The 6,499-nt window shown below is 52.8% G+C and overlaps 1 long non-coding RNA gene across 1 annotated transcript; it reads left to right on the top strand.

Moving 5' to 3' along the window:
• Positions 1-603: 603 nt before the first annotated feature.
• Positions 604-6,292, top strand: LOC132008434 (uncharacterized). Its single transcript, XR_009401635.1, has 3 exons — positions 604-753; positions 2,489-2,598; positions 6,135-6,292. It is a non-coding gene; the product is annotated as an uncharacterized LOC132008434 (long non-coding RNA).
• The last annotated feature ends 207 nt before the right edge of the window (positions 6,293-6,499 follow it).

Here is a 6,499-nt window from a genome sequence, read left to right as displayed (position 1 = left end):
CCCGCCAGTCCCTCTCTTGGTCCCCTTGATCAAGCAACATGGATCTACTCTGTCCCCACTCTCCCCAAACAGCCTTCCAGTCTCCAAGCCTTGCCAATACTGTCCTCTCCACCTGGATGACGTGTCTGCTCATCTCCTTCCGGTGACACTCAGGTGCCCATCTTCCCTGAAACCCCCCTCACTGTGCCCAAGTATAGTGGTCCATGGCATGACCCCGTGCTTCCGCCCTCACTCCATCTTGCCTACTAGAAGGAGCAACTGTGACATGTCTGTGACCTGTCTGTCCCTCAAGGGTCTTTGAGTGTTTTGAGGGCAAGGTCTTGGCCTTCAAATCTGGCTGTCTACAATTCCTAAGCCAGGGCCGGACGTGGGTGAGGCCTTTGTGTGCCAGGGTCACCTGATCGTGCTGATCCTGAGGGCAGCTGCATTAGGTGTGGGTGCCATTATCCTTTTTTACTAATAAGGAAACTGAGGCAAAGCCATCTGCCTTAGGCCCCTTTCCTAGGCAGTGCAGGAACAGCCTCTGGCCCCGGGTTCTCTGGGCTCTAGTCTCTGGGCTCTGAAATCTGTGTTTTTCCCACTCTCTAGGGGATTCAAGAAATATTTGAAAACTGGACCAGCAGACAAATGAATGAAAAGTTGGCAACAGCACCATGCCATGGAGGTCAGAAGCAGGAAAGACTTGGGTTCAAGTCTAACACTTAGGACCTTGGAACTACCTTGGAGAAGTAACTTACTTCTCCAAGTAAAGAGGTACTCAGGGAAGGTTTCTTTCCTACCCTTTCCAACCTCCCCCGCATGCCCCATCTTTCTGTACAATCTGTTCTCCAGGGCCTGTTGGTGAATCCCACTCTAGGACCCAGACTGGCAGCAGGGGCCTTCCCAGGGCATTGGGGGGACAAAAACCCCCATGACTGAGACTAATGCTGTGTGACAGGCCCCCAGCCTTAAGGGAGGACAGGCAGCTGCTGCAATAGCCCCAGGAGCCCAGACAACAAGCATCTCAAGAGGTCTACTCCGACACCCAGCATGGGAGAGGCACCTCGTATACCCCCTCACTTCCTGCCCGCCTGCCCACCAACTGTCATCACGGTGTCTCCCCCCTTTCATTCTTACTCATCAACCATCAGCCTTGAAGAGTAGATCCCGGTGGCTTGGCTGGACAGCCTGGTTCTCCCTGGAAAGACGGGGGCTTTACAAAGAACCCCAAAGGGACCCCCCCCCCCCAGTTTACCTCCCTAAAGGCTGGCTTTGCTGAAGAATTTTGCCGGGAGGGTCTGGGCAGCGACTGGGGCTCTGCCTGGGGCAGCTGGGGCCCGGGCCTGGTCGCAGAGTCCCCTGGCCAGACAGCACATCAGCAACTGAGCAAGACTGCCCTTTACCACCCCCTGCGAGGGGTGCCGGCGACCTGGGTCATAAGTCAATGACTTCACTTCTCATCAGGGACAAGTCTGGCAAGAAGGCCACCGACTGGGTACGAATGGGATGAAAAGTCAAACAGCGAAGAAGGTTAAAAATGGTGTCTCACCCCGAGGCTGGGAAGTGCCTGCCCGCAGGGCCCGAGTCACCCTGTGGAATATTTCTGTTAATGACGGAGACATGACAGGAAGACTTTTGATTTGTGAGGTGCTGGTATTAGTGTCCTTCGAGCCTCAGAATCCACCACCGCCAGGGAAGGGGTGGGGAATCTAGACCCAAGGTTGTTTTTGGGCTGTCAGGGATCCGTTCGTTCATTTCTTCACCTGCTGGAATCTTCTGTCCTGAAGTCTCTGCATGGCCGGCTCCTTCTCCAGATTCAGGTCTCCCCCCACAGGCCACCTCCTCAGAGAGGCTGCCCTGACCACCCCTTCGGATGGAGTCCCCTCCTCCCGCCCCTCCCTGATGTTATCTAGTACTCTCTGTGTTTCATTCCCAGTAACTGAGGCTCTCTTGTTTGTCTGATGGTGGGTGGGCTGTCCGCCAGGCCTCCTGGACAAAACTCCTTGAGAGGAGGGGTCTTGCCTTTCGGTTCACTGTTCTGCCCACCAGTGCCTGGCTCCATGCCTCATCCATTGTGGCCCCTTATCCACCCTCCATCTGCCAAGAGCCCTCTAGTTGTCCATGCTGGGGCTCAACCATGGCCGTAGTGTGGCCCTCGGGAGAGTCTGGCCAATGGGTTAGGGGCATGTGCACTAACTGTGTGTTTCTGATGCTCTGACATCTGGGCCTCGGTGACCTGCAAAAACTGCCCTCCCCGGGGGTTGGTCAGTTTCTCGAGAGAACAAACAGCTTACTTGTGAGTGCTCCCTTTAGGCACGGTCCAACCAGAGACCTACTACAACCACCCTGTTTATTCCTCTGTGGGTTCCCCCGCTCTGAGCCACCATCCACCTGTCATGATCACCCCAGGGTCGGGTACCAGACAGCTAGGGACTAGCCCTAAGGCCCCAGAGCTTACTGAAATTATTCAGACTAGTCTGCTTATCTGCCCACCCATTCCTTCCAGCAGAAACCACAAGAGAGGCTCTGGCCTATGTTTTCCTCTTGCTGTCTCCTGACCCAGCCTGGTGCTTCCCTGCAAGACTCCCCACGATGCGGGTGCCCCTCCTCTTGGGATAGGTAAGTAGTGAACTATGTCCTGACCTGCTAGCATTACCGTCTGTGAATAATACTAAAACCTGCATTTTACAACAGGGTGGGAGGTGGAGGGCCTTCTAACTGAAGGGCATAGCCCAGGCAAAGGCCTGGCAGGCTAGGGAAGGGACAGAGCTTTCTGGTCATTCAAATGGCCCCACATGGCTGGAGAAGGATTGGGAGGCATCTCCCTGGTGGGGGACTGGAGGAGGATGGGGTCATCCTGGAGGACTTTGAATGAGGCTGGGTTCTATTTTGGAGCAGCAACAGGAAGGGAGTGGGGGCCAGGGATGGAGGGAGAATGGGGGGTGCTGTGGGTGGAGCTCATCGGATGTGTAGTCCCTTGATGTTTTTCCTCCAAGCAGTGCCCATGTGGCTGCTGGCTTGCATGCAGGGGGACATGAGTCCACCCCCCACCCCCACCCCAGACTCCTGTCACTCAGCTCCAGTCCCAGCCCACACCAGCCCTCAGCACTTCCACCCTGCTCTTTGCTGAGTCACAGAAACAGCTGCTGTTTCTGCTGGGGGCCCTAGACTGAGTCACACCTGCCCACATTCACCCATCTCCCACTCTCTCCGCTCCCGCCTCCACGGGTGGGGCTCCACGGGCTGGTGGAATGATCGGGGCACATGGCACCCGGGAGCTCAAATCCCCTGAGATTCTGACTCCAGTACCAATTTCCTGAAAGAGACCGAAGTGGGGCTGGAATGGGGAGCGGAGCCACACGGACAGGTGACAAGTGAGGACGTGGCCCTGTCTGGGTCCCCAGAGGCCTGATAGGCTTATCCATCTTCCTCTCCTATTACCTCCTTACGGGCCTGGCCTGAGATCTAGGAACCACGATAGGGCCACCTCCGCACTGGCTTGGACGGAGCATGGATGTGTGGAAGGAGGCCCGGGCCAAAGGACAAAGCCCCATGGCCGAATGCCTTCAAGCCAAGGTCAGGATGGGTAAAGACATGGACCAAACCCTTGACTTTCGGCAGCCTTGCCCTGGAAGAAAATAACACAGGCTCCTGGAGAGGCAGCTTGTGGCTACAGACATCCACTGGGCAGCTGCCCAATTTATTCTTTCAGTCATTCAGCCCATGTTTTTCCAGGACCTTCCGTGAGTCAGGCGTGTGCTAGGCGCCAGACGCCTAGCTGTGCACACAACACCCCAAATCTCTGTCATCTGGGAGCCCAAATCCTGTCCTGGGAGATAGCCAATAAGCGAACAAGGAAGTAAATTTAACGTCTGTCAGGGATGCATATTAGGGAGCAAAACGAGCAGGTTTGAAAGAAGGATTCAAGAAACACTGGGCAAACAAAAGGGAAGGGGTGGGAGGGTGCCGTTAGATGTGACAGGGCATAGAAGGGACACAGATGGTCCCTCCTTGAGGCAAGGGGCCTGGCCTCTTGGATTCATGTGTTCCTCAGCCACTGGCTCCTGCTGGGTCAGGTGTGATTCTCCAGGCAAGGGGATAACTGTGAACCATTAGCGGCCGATCCTCACAGTAAATGAGGAATAGGGCATGGGCCCAAGAAAGGGATCTGGGTGGAACCCCACCCACACCCACGACAGCCTGGCCTCTGTCACAGTGAGCCAAGCCCACCCTCACCTGGCCAAGGGTAGCTGCTGTGGGATCATCACTCAGATGGCCTGGGTGATTCGGGGGTCCTGTGTACCAAGATCGGCAATAACTCGTGTTCCATAAGCCCCAGGGACATGGGCCCCGCACTGGGCTAAAGGCTTTGCTTGCACTGCCCAGTCACCCATGAGAAAGATGCTTCATTAACTCCCTTTCTCAGGTGGAAACACTGAGGCTTCCTTACTCAAGATTAAGCAGCTAATATGAGGGATGGAGTTAGACCCGCGTCTGCCTGACATCAGAGCCCAAGTCTTAACCTCTTCTCCGTCTGCCACTCAGTATAGTTATGGGTGACGAAAGCTGTCAGTGATATTTGGCTTGGCTGTATGCCAGGGGGCCAGCTCTCCCGGCCCGCAGAAACCATCCTCTGACCCCACCTAGCACACCCCACCCCACGCCAGTCCAAATATTTTAAAAGAAGTAAGCAAGAAAAGGAAGGAGAAAAAAAAATCTTCCATAAACTCTCCAGACCCAGGACCCACAGCCCAAGCCAAATGTCATTAACATTTGGGTGGCCAAGGGGACCCCAGGCCCTTGATTCCATCTGGACCACAGGATGAGAGGGCTTTTTCTTGATGTGGATCACCACCTGAGCGAAGGTCTTTCTCTGGGCTCTGGTGCTGTGTGGATCAGCTATTCCGTAGGATTCTCCCTGGAAAGGGTCTGGGGTCTTGTTAACCCCTGGGAGTCCAGGGGTGGTGGATGAAGAGTGAAATTGTGAGAGATGGCTGGATTTTGGTTAGGAGAACGAGGTCTAAGAAGACAGGGAATAATGGAAAAGTCTAATAAAGCCCGGGCTCAGTAGAGAAAGCAATGGTCTAGGCAAGGAGTCTGTTGCCAACTTCCCTCTAGTCACCAACTGGCCATGGGACCTTGGAAAATCCACTTCATCTCTCTGGGATTCAAAGTTTACTTTTAAAGTTTCAAATAAAATGTTTTCTAAATAGACTTTGTCTCACAAAAAATTGGATACCTGGGTTGGGAAGGATGCTGAAGTATACACTGAGCGTTATGGGACATTCCCATGATTGATTAGTAATGTCTCTCTTGGGCTTTGTCAAGAAGATGGGTGTTGTTTCTGCTGGGTCAAGGGTGATTCTTCAGGCAAGGGGATAACTATGACCCATTAGTGGCTGATCCTCACAGTAAATGAGGAATAGGGCATGGGCCCAAGAAAGGGATCTGGGTGGAACCCCACCCACACCCACGACAGCCTGGCCTCTGTCACAGTGAGCCAAGCCCACCCTGATCTGGCCAAGGGTAGCTGCTGTGGGATCATCACTCAGATGGCCTGGGTGTGTCGGGGGCCCTGTGTCGGCAATAACTTGTGTTCCGTAAGCCCCGGGGGGTTATCTCTCATACTCTCTTTCTCTCTCATATCTCTCATACTATCTTTCATACTTTCATACAGAGTATCTTTCATACTCTAACATTTCACAATTCTATGACTCCAAAGAGCAAAAGATTAAGAGTGTGCGTGCGTCGAGGGCGGAGGGGTAGAAAAACAAGAAAAATAGGTTAAGAAACTTGGTTCAGACCCATGGAGATCTCCAAAGTAGATGGAGAGAGGTCATAGCTTCAGTGCCCACAGAAAGCAAACTCTAAGACAGTGGTCTGTTTTTTCAGACTGACTTGTTAACATTAGTGGGTTTGGGAAAAAATTTATTTGACTACAACAAATATCTGAAGAACAGAATGGAACAGAGTAAATTCGAATAAAATTTAATGGAATATTTTAGATTTCACTTTGATGGGGTTCAAGACACACTACCCCAAAATATGTCCCCTTGGCATATTGAGTATTTAAAGCTGAAGGAGTTTGAGAGAGTGGCAGGTGCAGAAGGGTAAGTGTGAGCCCCTTCCCTCCTCACCCTTCTTTCCTGAAACAGATCATGAAACTCTCGTGACCTGCATGTGAGTGGTGCCCTCGTAAGTGGAGCCTTCTTATGACTGAAGACCAGGGAATCACCCAGAAGAACACCAACAAGCAAGCGTTGGTAGATGCCTGCAGTTTACAACACCTACCTCACACTGTCATGCCACTCCACGGCTGGCTGCTCTTCATCAAACCTTGCATAAACATACACAGGTCCATTCCTCTGGGTCTTCATTTCCTTGTGGAGGCTCCCATGTCACACAAAACTTATATTAAATAACTTTGCAAGTTCTTCTTCTGTTAAACTACCTTTGTCAGTTTAATTTACAAACCCAGGCAGGGACTCTAAGAAGGTTGAGGAAAATTCTTCCTCCCCTG

This window comes from Mustela nigripes, unplaced genomic scaffold, assembly GCF_022355385.1.
Source record: "Mustela nigripes isolate SB6536 unplaced genomic scaffold, MUSNIG.SB6536 HiC_scaffold_148, whole genome shotgun sequence".
Lineage (NCBI taxonomy): Eukaryota > Metazoa > Chordata > Mammalia > Carnivora > Mustelidae > Mustela > Mustela nigripes.
Note: the sequence above shows the minus strand (reverse complement) of the source record. Positions and strands in the feature narration are given on the sequence as shown.